Source organism: Hevea brasiliensis, chromosome 5 (assembly GCF_030052815.1).
Source record: "Hevea brasiliensis isolate MT/VB/25A 57/8 chromosome 5, ASM3005281v1, whole genome shotgun sequence".
Taxonomy (NCBI): Eukaryota; Viridiplantae; Streptophyta; class Magnoliopsida; order Malpighiales; family Euphorbiaceae; genus Hevea; species Hevea brasiliensis.
Window position 1 is genome coordinate 28,982,452 of NC_079497.1, and position 12,592 is coordinate 28,995,043.

General features: G+C 31.2%; 1 long non-coding RNA gene across 2 annotated transcripts; it reads left to right on the forward strand.

Moving 5' to 3' along the window:
• The first annotated feature begins 423 nt into the window (after positions 1 to 423).
• LOC110663398 (uncharacterized) lies at positions 424 to 12,269 on the forward strand. Of its 2 annotated transcripts, XR_009148901.1 has the most exons (3): positions 424 to 540; positions 9,631 to 9,696; positions 12,018 to 12,269. It is a non-coding gene; the product is annotated as an uncharacterized LOC110663398 (long non-coding RNA). The 2 variants fall into 2 exon arrangements; XR_009148900.1 differs by lacking the exon at positions 424 to 540 and having other exon boundaries at positions 9,214 to 9,696.
• The last annotated feature ends 323 nt before the right edge of the window (positions 12,270 to 12,592 follow it).

Consider the following 12,592-nt stretch of genomic DNA (forward strand, 5'->3'; position numbering starts at 1 on the left):
GTAATTTTAGAATAAACTCATTTAAAAAAAAACTATGATTTACATATAGAAATTTAAAATAAAATTTTCATTTATTTTATAATTTTTATTTAAAATTATAAAGTATGACACAGTGATATTTTTTTTACACTTCTATTTTGTATACCATTGACACAGTTAATCATACACACACACACATATTAGAATAACTCACGATCAAAATGATTTTATCCTTGCCTAACTTATATGGCTTTTGAGAATAGAAATGTATAAAAAAAAGATATGGAATTCGCGAAGTCTTGACCGCATATGCAAATAAAAAAGTAGCAAAAGGCAAAGTTGGGTGCTGTCATTTCAGGTCATCTTCCGGAGAAAAAAAATTGTCCTTTTTGCCTTACTTTTTAATTGTCTTTTTATTCTTTTTTGTTTCCTAAAAGTAGATGAGTCAAAAACTTTAATGGGTGGTTTTGAAGAGGTAAAAAAATGCTTTTGCAGTTTGTTTGGCTGAAAATGTTGGAAGTCTTTCTTGTAGTTATTTTGGCTTTCTGCAGTATTGTAGAGGTAAGATGGCTTTTTTTTTTTTTTTTTTTTTTTTTTTTTTGGATTTTAGGTTATTTTATTTCAATTTATTTTAATCTTATTTTTGAGTTTGTTTTTGTTTCATGACTTATATAGTTCACCCTTCATGACTTGTCTGTCTATGACTGTCAATGGCTTAAGCCCTTCTTCTTGCAATATGAATGTAGTCTTTAGAGGGCTCTGAAGATTTTGTGGTTGGCAAAAGTTGACTGATCATAATGAAAATTAGAATCATCGTCTTAGCGTTTTTTTTTTAAAAAAAAAAAATACTATTATTGTACTATTTTTACCTATTCATGGATGATTTTATGCTATTGTGTACTATTGGATGTTAGTGTTTGATTTTTTGCCTTTTTTTTTTCGTTATGCCTTAATCTTTGTTTCTAGGTTTTTAAGTATTTAGTTTATAATTTTGTGGAAAATATATTGTTATATGTTAATATGTTGTTTTTTTTATAATATTTTTTAGCTTACTAATTTTGGTTTTTATTCTTTTTTAGAAAGATGAATGTTAACATGGTGGGATTCCAATAATTAACTGGGAAAACTTCATTCGGGGACCAACCTTTTATAAGCAATATTTAAGTTATAAGGTTGAAGCAATTGTAATTTTTTTAGTTTTTTTTTTTATTAAAATTTTTATATTTTATCTTATTTTTTAATTTTTTTAATTGATTGGAAATGTTTAATTTATAGGAAAATCATAATTAGAGAATTTGTATATTTTATATTTTATATTTTTTATTAACGTTATTTTGTATAATTTCTTAGGGGAATTTTGTTTATATTAACTTTTTTTTGTTGATATTTTGAGTGAATAGAAGTTTTTTGTTAGTTTTGTTGATGTTCATTTGGATAGTTTAAACACATGTAATGTAGATGTGAAATGAAGCGCAATTATAATAGGCCCATGCAAGAAGATATTTGAAGTGGAGATTAAGATGTGCAATATGGATTTTTGTTTTTGGTTAGTATCGCATAGTTCACCATTATGATTGTTGTTGGTTTTGTAATGGTTTTTTATACATGTTTGATGTTGCTGTGGATTCCCAGATACTCAGTCAGTGACCAATGGCTGAATCCTGGATGACCTGAGAATAAGAAGAGAGGTGAGGTCCGGTGGTTGTCGGACAGTCACTCCGATGCTTAAGTCAGCAATAATTTTATCAAAAGGTTACAGAAAGTAGACTGCTTTATTCAATTTTTCAGAATGTACCTTATCTTGAGTTTCGAACTTGTTTATATATGGATTAGGATGCTAGTTATTCGGAATCTCAGTGTAACACCCACCATTTCCTGACTTCAAAATTTCTATCATAGATGGAATATTCTGGCAAAGTCGAAGATCCCACCGATAAGGAAGTGGTGGTAGAAGTGTGTGTGTGTGTATATATATATATGTGTGTGTGTGTGTGATGTATTCAAAATTTATTTAAAAATTAAAAGGCTAAAGGTTTTGGCTTACAAAAGCTTTTAAGTTTTCCTTTGGGCAGAAGGAACTTTGGCAACAAAAGAATGAACTTTCAGTAGCCAAAATTCCTTTTTCTGTTCAAATACTTTTCTCGAATAGAGCGAACTTTGACAGCCAAAAATTGGGCTTCCAGCAGCCGAAAGTCCCTTAATAGTGAGGGTATAAAAAGGGACCAAGGGGTATTTTCTATCAAAAGAAATTTGTTTATTCTTTCTCCTTTTCCTCTCAACCTCTAGAGCTTACAAGGAGGTCTTTGAGGGGATTTGCTTGACATTTTCAAGGATTTTAAGGTGGTTTCTTCTATTTAGAAGCTTGGGGAGCATATTCAAGCTTTGGGTCTTTGGTTCCCTCACTTTCAAGCTCCAAGAAGAAAGATGACTTTCTTTTCTTCTTGATCTAATAAGAAGATCCAAGCATGTTGATGAGGCATTTGGTTTTTATAACTTCAATTTTATTTGGAGTTATGTTTCAGATGAGATTTTGGAAGTTTATACATGTTAGGGTTAGGGTTTGTGATTTTATGTTGAAATTGCATGTTTCATTATTAGTTAGTTAGGATTAAGTGTTATGGACCTTAAATGACTAGTTTCCCTTAATGGATTTGAGCAAAATCCTTGTTTATGTTATGATAGTTTTGGGAAAAAAAAATAGGTTTTGTGATTTTGGAGGTTGTATGTTGGATTTGAGAGTAATTTCAAGTTGTTTTAGGCTTTAGAGACATGTTTAAATGTTTGATTTGTGTTTTGGAACTTTGGGATGAGTTTTGAGGTTTTTGGGAGAAGGATTCTGTAGGTTTTCTATTTGGAAATTCTAGAAATTTTCAGGTTCAATTGCCAAAAGCCATAGTTTCGATAGCCAATGCATGCAGTTTCTTAGGAGGATCTAGAAAATAGGTTCGTAAGCCAAAGTTGGTACTGCCAGACTTATTCTTCCTTCCCTTCTAAGGTTCAAAAACATGATTTTATGGTTCCTAAGGGCCTTAAATAAGATGTTCAATATGTGTATAGAGTTTTAGAGCCATGTTTAGCTGTTTAGGGTCCAATGTTATAGGATCGGACTTGAGGGACTCGAAAGGTTAAGGATCTGAGGATAGCTACAATTTGAGTTAGTTAGTTGATAGGCTACAAGAGGTGAGCAATTCTAACCTTAATATATTAAATTTTTTTTATCTAATTTAATTTATGATCTTCCTCATATATCATGTCATATTTATTTAGGGTATATGTATCTAGAGCATGAATATGTTGCATAATTGCATAATTATTATTGGTGCATGATGGATGGATGACCCACTAACTTCCCCCATGGTTATGACTTATGAGTATGTTATGTTATGTTATGTATGTTATGGATCCACAAAATCCAAGGGGAGATCTTTAAGATGCCCCTGGTGCATGATGTATGTCAAGTTTTAAGCGAAAGTCCTGAGAAGCCTCTTATAAGTTAGGCACATTGGATGTATTAAGCGAAAGTCCTAAGAAGCCTCCGTATAATTCAGGCACATTGGATGTATTAAGCGAAATTCCTGAGGAGCCTCTGTATGAGCAAGACACATTGGATTAGGGGAGTCACTGATGACAAGTCTATCCTATGTAAAATGTTTATACTATGAAAACCCATTTGAATGTTGCATTACACATGTATGAAATAAATGATAAATTTAAAGTATGCTGGTTAGTTTACTCAATGAGCTTGTGTAAGCTGACCCCTTCCCCCTAACCCCAGGTATAGGTTTGTAGGAATAGAAAGGTCTCTTGGAGAGAGAGCAACATGGGTAGCTATAGATTTCCTTTAATGTACATTGTATGTGTCATGACCCAACCTATGGGTCGGGTCGGCACTAGGACCTGGGCCAGCCTAATGCCCCCAAGGCCCGTAGTAAGCCTAACTATTCCTCAACCCAATCCTAAGGCCCATTTGAGCTCCAAAAATTCTAAAACTTTGCCCTGCGGTCCTTAGCAATATTATAGAGCTAACGCAAAAGGAATTATATTTTTCTAACCTATCACGAATATTTTATAGATTTTTATCAAAATCAGGCACTAGATAATTAAGAAAAATCAGGGTTCGGGTTTACCTATGCCAATTCCAATCCTGGAGACGTGTCCGGCACGTTTGAAAATGGTGGGGTAGCCTATACTCTCAGCTTAGTTCTGAAGCTTTTCCGGTAGTCTGTCTACCCGACCCGAAATTGCAGACTCGAGTAACCGTCGAATTTCCATGAATTGAATGTACCTACGTAAAGCCCATAACACGAGGGTTAGTATATAATTTTTGTGGAATTTTCTAAACTCATTTAATACTCGAAAAAACACTGCGAAGTCTCGTGGGACCCATCGAAAAATGGTGTCAGAAAAATTTGAAATGGGTATTGCCGCGAAGCTCTTGATGAGTGGAGCACTCCGGTACTTTGAATTTTTAGTGGGGTTTACGGTTTTTGAGAAATCTAGTCCGAAAGTCAAAATGGACTAAAACTTCCTGGGCAAAAATGGAACAAACCGCTCGATGAATTTTTGTGTTCTTGGTGTCTATGGAAAATTCTCGAGGTGTAGATATATTTTGGGATAAGACCCGGTCCGATTGGTGGCCGGATCGGCCGAATTTTGGCCGGGAAGGTGAACAGTCACGCGGTGCGTAGTGGTAGCTTTTGGGCCATTTTTCGGTGGCCTGGAGCATCGACCGATGGCGAGGAGGGGTGCTGGAGGTGCGCCGGTGAGCTGGGGAGGCTGGGGTGGCGGTGGGGTGGTGAGAGGAGGAGAGAGGAGAGACAAAATGAGAGAGAGAGAGAGAGAGAGAGAGAGAGAGAGAGAGAGAGAGAGTCGGGGGCGCACGGAAGTGTAACATCCCTACATGCATAGTCTTGTATATATATTACTGTTCCGGTGATCCGTGTCGGTCCGAATAATTAAGAGGCTTAGAACCATATTTAAGTTACCTAGAAAAGGCCTAAACAAAAATTAATAGTGATTACCAGAAGGGAAAATATAAATAAGAAAAACAGCGCATAAAAGTTTAAATGAGCCAGGGGTCACAGCGATGGGTGACCGTACCGGGAAGTGATTGCGACGTCAATTATTCATACAGGACATTATGACACCACAATCCTAAGAATTATTGCGAAGCTAATGGAAATGAGAAAATCACAGAAAAGAGTTGAGAAGTAGGTCAAATAATTAGATCAGGGTTTCAAAAGAAATACTGAATTATTGGTAGACCGAATCAGACTGGCGAGTGGCAAATTGGTCAATTCACCCTTAGAGGTGACTCATGACCTAATTGTCTAATAAAATGTATGAAATTAAAATTTTGAAATATAGATTTAAATTGAAGAAGTAGGGAAAAAGAAAGGAAAAGAAAATAAAAGAGATTTATGACATCACTATAGTGACATCAGCATGACCCAATAATTATAATTACTAATAATAGAAATTGTGGATAATTATACACTAAATAAAAGTCAAAATAAGGGATAAAAACAAAATTAAAAGCATTTTTTTTCTCCCTTCTTCTTCCTAGCCGTAGCTTCCCTCTCTCATCTCTCTCTATTTTTATTTTCTTCACCATTAAAGCTTAAATTCAAGCTTTCCAAACCTTAAAAAAATTGCCATAAATTCCCCAATTTTCTTACTTAAATATTACCATTGCATCTTGAAAAGAAGAGAGGAGCAAGAAATAGAAGGAAAATTTGAAGAAAAGGGGAGTTCAAAGATTCAACAAAAAGGTTAGTTGTAAAGCACTTAATTTCTCTTTATATTCATATACATACACTTGAAATAAAGTAGAAATTGAAGAAAATGAAACAAAATCAAACATTGGGGAAACTTAGGAAATTTCGGCCACTTTAGGGAGAAGTTAGATTTGATGAATTTGATGAAATTAAAGGTGTAACCCTGCTTGAATGAGTGTGTAGATGGATTGTATGCACTTTAATTTCATCAATTGAACCAAGTACAAAATCAGGGTTTATAACCTTAGGGAAATTAGGGGAAAATTTGGGGATTTTTGAAATTGAGACAAATTGAACTGATTGAGACTCAATTTGGTCAATTGGGGCCAATTAGAATGTGTTGGAATGGTGAGAAGTGACATTGAATTCATATTGGTAGGGGTCCAATTCTAAATAGCCAGACCTTGGTCCACTTAGAGGACCAAAACTGAAATTATGCTACTCCAATTGGTGTGAGGCCAATTGGAGATGAAATTAGACACATAATGCCACAATTTTTGTGTAGAAACCCTACCCGGAAAATGACTTTAAGTTAGTGAACAATTAGGTCAAACCCGGAATTGGCACACTGCTACTATACAAAAATGACTAAATAAACAGTGTTAGTTCATTTGACCATAACTTGGTGTAGAAAGGTCCAAATGACCTGATTTTTGAACCATTAGAAAACTATGACATAGTGCTACAACTTTTATGAAGAAAACAAACCCAAATTCTGCCCATAATCAAGTCAAATTGCCAACTAAAGTTTGGTCACCAAAACTGCCAGAATTAGAAATTTCCCAGAATTTCTGGGTTGTTACCAATCCACAAGGCCAAACTTACACACACACAAATGCACACTCATTTGTCCTCTTATCACTCCTTACAAATGACTTGTAAGGCTCTTATATTTACTGCTCAAAATGTACCAACCTTTTGGCCAATAAATTCATCTCTTCATACATGTAACTATTAAGAAGAATTGCATCTTTTCATTTAGTTACATCTTTTGGCTAAGGGATACAACTCTTTGCATGGATTCAACTCTTTATATGGTTTTAGCACAATTAAAATTTTATCACAGAATAATCTACAGTTTATAATTTCTTTTTTAAATATCCAAAAACCCTTGAAATTTCTTTCCAATATTCCACACTAGGATTATTAGTATATCTTGATAATTTATATACTTCAAAAGCAATATCGGGAGTAGTGCAATGCATAGCATACATTAAGCCACCAATAGTACCAGCACACTCAATTTGAGCAATTATTCTACCAAAATTTCTAATCAATTTGTAATAAATATCATATAAAGTATTTTCTTCCCTCAATATAATGAAATTGACAAAGAGTAAAACCCCCACTATGTTACAGCTAGGTAGTTTAGGCAGATCCCTCAAGGATAATAACCAAAATATAAATCTAGACAGCAATTTTAAAATTCTTCCAAGAATAAATTAAAGAATAATAATGTTGATTATAGGTAAAAATGGAGAGAAGAGACGAAAAAGAAAAGTTAATAGATTTTTATTCCAAACTGCTATTTATAAAGCATTTGTATCTCTTCGAACATATACAACAGTTCACTTTATATCTATTAGAATAATTACATTTGTTCACTTACACCTTTTAGAATAGATACAACAGTTCACTTCGTATTTCTTAAACCAATTACATTTGTTTACTTACACTTTTTAGAATAAATACAATCATTCACTTTGTATCTCTTAGAACAATTATATCTGTTCACTTATATCTTTTACAATAGATACAACCGTTCACTTTGTATCTTTTAGAACAATTATATTTGTTCACTTATACCTCTTAGAACATACACAATCGTTCACTTATACCTCTTAGAACAGATACAACCATTCACTTTGTATTTTTTAGAATAATTACATTTGTTTACTTATACCTTTTGGAGCATATATAATTATTGGTAATAAATAGATTTTCTTGATGCTTTTTAATGAACAGACATAACTCTTTCAATATGAGACAATTTTTTTTTAATCACTAACATATATATTTTTTTTAACAATATCCCCCACTAAGTTAGTGATAGACACAATCAACGTGAATTAAGATTTATGCATGTAAAAAGTGTCTTTTGACTTATACAGATAAATTTTATCAACTTTTACACATAAATCTTATCAACTTATTTAATACATTTACCGTAAGCTTTAGCACCAAATTATAGCATTGTATTTGTTCTAATTATAAGCATGTCATCAATATAAAGATAAATTATCACATAAAAAACTTTTCAATGTGTAAGTGTTTTTTGAATCTGTTTAAGAGAAAAGTCGTATATGGCATATGGTAATTTCTTCTTATAATCATTCAAACTAGAAGTATGATGTGCTATTATTCCTCTTACTTATAGTGATTTAGGAACTACCATTTTCAAATTCTTAAACTTTGAAACAAAGATGTGCAATTCATGGACTTATCCATAAAAAGCATATTATCAAGTATTTAGAATTCAAAATATTTCATAATGAAAAATTTATCCATACATTTTTTTTTATATTGTATTTTTGTTCTAATGAATTTCAGATTTCCTTTGGAGACTTGACAGAGGTAAACAAATCTTATAGCCTATTTGACGAGTTGTTGAGAATATGACCTTTGCATGGCAATTCATTTTCTTTTTCCTGATCTGCTTTCACCTTTTTAGTGAATATAATTTGTTCCTTAAAACGATCAAGTTTCACGAACTCTTGATTCATCACGGAAACAGCCTTGGACTCCATTGCGATTAATACCTTAAAATTGTTGTAGCAGCGGGTGTGGAATAGGCTTTGAGGCGTGATGAATTATTATCTTTAAGGTATTAATTGCCCCCACTATGTTGCTGTAAGGTTATGGCAATATACCTCCAGGATACAATAAAGCCTGAAATCTGCATACAACAACTCCTGAAGATTTCCCTTAAGAACTCTTTATACGATCCGAATTTAGAGAGAAAAGAAGAAGAATAAGAAGAAGAAGAAGAAGAAGAAGAAGAAGAAATAGAAGTAGTATATTTTTGAATTGAAAAAAGTTATCTATATTTATAAAGAATGAAAAGTCATGGCACATTTTCTAGATAGACACATCTGTCTATCTCCAATAGATACAATTGTTTGTGTAATAAATATGTCTGTTTATTAACAGACACCTATACAAATAGTTGTGATTTTTTGTATAAAATTGACATGTCTGTTTATTAACAGACACATCTACTTGTTAACAAACATCTGTTCGTATTTTTATTTATGAGAATTAAAATAAAATAATTATTTTATTTCACATACGTGCCAAGTGCCACAACAGAAAAAAAAAAAAATATATATATATATTTTTTTTTTGCTTCTTTCTTTTCATATATTTCAATAATGTGGAATTTTTTTTTCTCTCTATTATCTAACATACAAGCTATTTCCACCCTTAGATAAATAAGTATAACTTGGGCTACAAAACTCCAAATGGAGTGATTAAAAAAGGAAAATAAACTAGACACAATAAGGAACAACTTTGATGAAGGACACTTAGCCAAATTCCTACCGTAACTAGACCAATAGAACAGTAGAAAATAGTGATCCAAAATTAAAAATTTACAATTTCTCTTAGGAGGCTTAGAAATTGAAATGGCAACCAATGCCAACAAATTTGATACTCAAAATGTGGTATGTGGGTGTAATTGGAATTCACATAACTATTAAGAATGAAAAAGTCAACATTTTGACTTAAATAGTGTAATGAATAGTAACCCTAAATTACCAAATTCAAAGAATTCCATTTTTAAGCAAGTTTAGGTGTACATTCAAGTATGCATGAAATTAACTGTTGGATTAATTATGAAAACTGATACTGAAACACTATAAATTGTGTGTTTCAGTTGAAAAAGAGACTGAGAAGGAAGATAAGGAAAAGTGAGTCAAGGCCTAGAGGCGACTCATTTCAGGTTTGTGTACGATAAACTTTAATTTATCATTTTCTAATTGAAAACTTATTTAGCTATGCATTGTGAATTAATTGTATTAATTATAGATTTCGAGAAATGCTGTGTTGCCATTTTATGAATAGAAATTTGAATTGGAAATTGATTTGTGATTTGTGTGAAATATTTGAATAACTTGATTTAAATTAGTTTCGGATCATTACAAGAAATTTAGTTTGTTATGAAAAAATAAATTTTGATAAATTATATTTTATCACAATATATAGATGTATTGTGACAAAATTATAATTAGTCATATTAAACATAAAAAGATGATAATTTAGTGATAAAATATAAATTTGTCACAATATTTTGTCATAATAAAAAAATGTGTAAGACATGTAGTGTCAAATAAATATTTTGTTATAATGTTTTGTCACAAAATCATTGGCGCCAATAAATTAGATGTCATGACAAACATATTTGGTGAAGGAAAAAACTAATCACTATATTTTATTATATAAGATTTTGATACAAAAGATTTTGTTACTATATGTATTATTTACTGTTATAAAAATATTTGTCACAATAAATAATTAATTGAAAATAATAGTTACAAAAAAATGTATATCAATTTATGTATTATATATTGTGACAATATTTTTAAAATAAAATAGGAAAATATGGTGATAATATAATTTTGTCAAATATATTTGAATATTTACCGCTAAAAACTTTTGTCGCAACAAATAAATTATCAGTAATAATAGTAAAATAGGTTTTTCAATAATGGTTATTTTCCATTCAATTTATCAATAATATTTGAAGTTAAAATATTATTATGAAAAATTAAATATAATAGAATAAAATGTAGTTCATAATAAAATAAGTGGTTTACAATATGTTTTGAGTATAAAAAAAATAAAAAAGAAATATGCAGTAACAAATATTAAAAATCATCATCATCTTCCTCATCATAATTGTCTTCATTATTGTCATCTTCTTCCTTGTCATCAGCATCACTAACACAATAATCAATAATCGTATCATCTTCTTCATCAGTAGAATCATCACTAATTGTATCTTTACTTGATTTTCGGCTATTCCTTGAGAGTATAGTGGTAGCATCAATTTCTTCTAAAATTTCATCATCATGATGCAATGATTCTATATATTGATTATCAATTTGTTCAATCACATTTCCATCATTTATCTCATATTGTTGATAGGGCTCGTCATTAAAGTTAAATCTTTCATTATCTATTCTTTCATTTTCTGGAACATCATATACATTTATAGGATAAGATTTCTGCACAATTTTCCAACCACTGCCATTTTTTTATATCATTTATATAAAATGCTTGTGATGCTTGATTTGCCAACACAAAAGGGTCATCTACATACCATTTTCGATTCACAAAATTGGCCATATGTTCTTGATCCATTCTTTTTATCGCCGATATTCCACCAGTTACATTTAAACACATAAACACAATTCCCATGATAATACTCAAGCTCAATAATATCAGTTAACTCACCATAAAAATCAATTTCTTCTGAATTATGTTCTCCTTTCACCACAATACCACTATTTTGATTATGACGATACTTGTCACGTTCAATATTGTGAAATCTAATTCCATTCACAATTATACCACTATACTTTGCAACACGCATATCAGGCCCTAAACCCAACACATATAAATGATTTATTGATTCAAGTGAGCCTCTTAGATTCTTTTGTACCACCTAAAAAATAATATTCATAAAAAATCTAGTAAGTATCTTGTTTGATAATATATATTTAATCAATAATAAAAAAAACTTACATATTGCTTAAACCAAGATGGAAATTCATCCTGATGTCTATGTTGCACATTAGCAATACTTTGTCTTTGAAGTTCTTCCTTGTGCAAACTATACATGTGAAACAACATATTAGTTATATATTCCTCCTCCATTTATGGGGTTGAGATCGACTATATTCCTCCCTCTCTGGCTTGCCAGTTGAGGTTGAGATCGGATGAGTACTCATATAGCTAACTAGCCACCTCCCTCATTGATTTCGATTAGTGGGGTTGAGATTGCTTTGTTGTGGTGTACAACAAGGCATTGATAAAAAATTTTGTGTCATGACCTAAGTTGTGTATGGATTAATAACACTATGATTTATAAATTATTTGGCAAATGATATTATGAATGTTGATTTTAAATTTGTGAAATGTGATTGTGAAAGGTTTTGAATTACTGTTTATTAATGAATATTTTATTTTCAGCATCTTTAAATTTTTATTGTGCACCACTGAGTAAACAATACTCAGCAATAGCTTTATTTGCTGTCGCAGATAAGGGAAAGGAAAAAGCAGTAGAGTGAGCTGCTAAGTTGACAAGGACCCCACTGAAGTTTTTGTACGGGTATTATTTTATACCCATGTAATTTAGTTGATGTAAATATGATATTGTCCATATGTATCTATGTAGTAAATGAGCAGTTGTACACTTAAGTCTGTAATAATATTATTTTTTAATTTTCTTTCTGTAAATTAAGACTTGTGTGTGTAAATTAAATTCAATGCAATGTTGATGAGTTTATTAAACTGTTTTTAAGAATGTTTGAATTGTGTATTTTGAATTGAGATTTGATTGAATTGTATTGATTTGAGAATATGTTGGCAGTTGGGGTTGAGAAATGAAATTATTGGGAGTGTTTTCACAGGTTTTGAAGAACTGATTTTTCCCAATTATAGATGGCGCTCTGCCAAAATTTTTATAAAATTTGTGAAAACTTTAAATTGATTGAAAATTTGATATATGGTTTAACTTAAATTAAAAGTTTTTAATACCTGTCAAAATTGCTCACCACCTTTAAAAGGAAATAGAATTGCTTTAAAATCCCTTTTAATGTAGTTAATGGGTTATC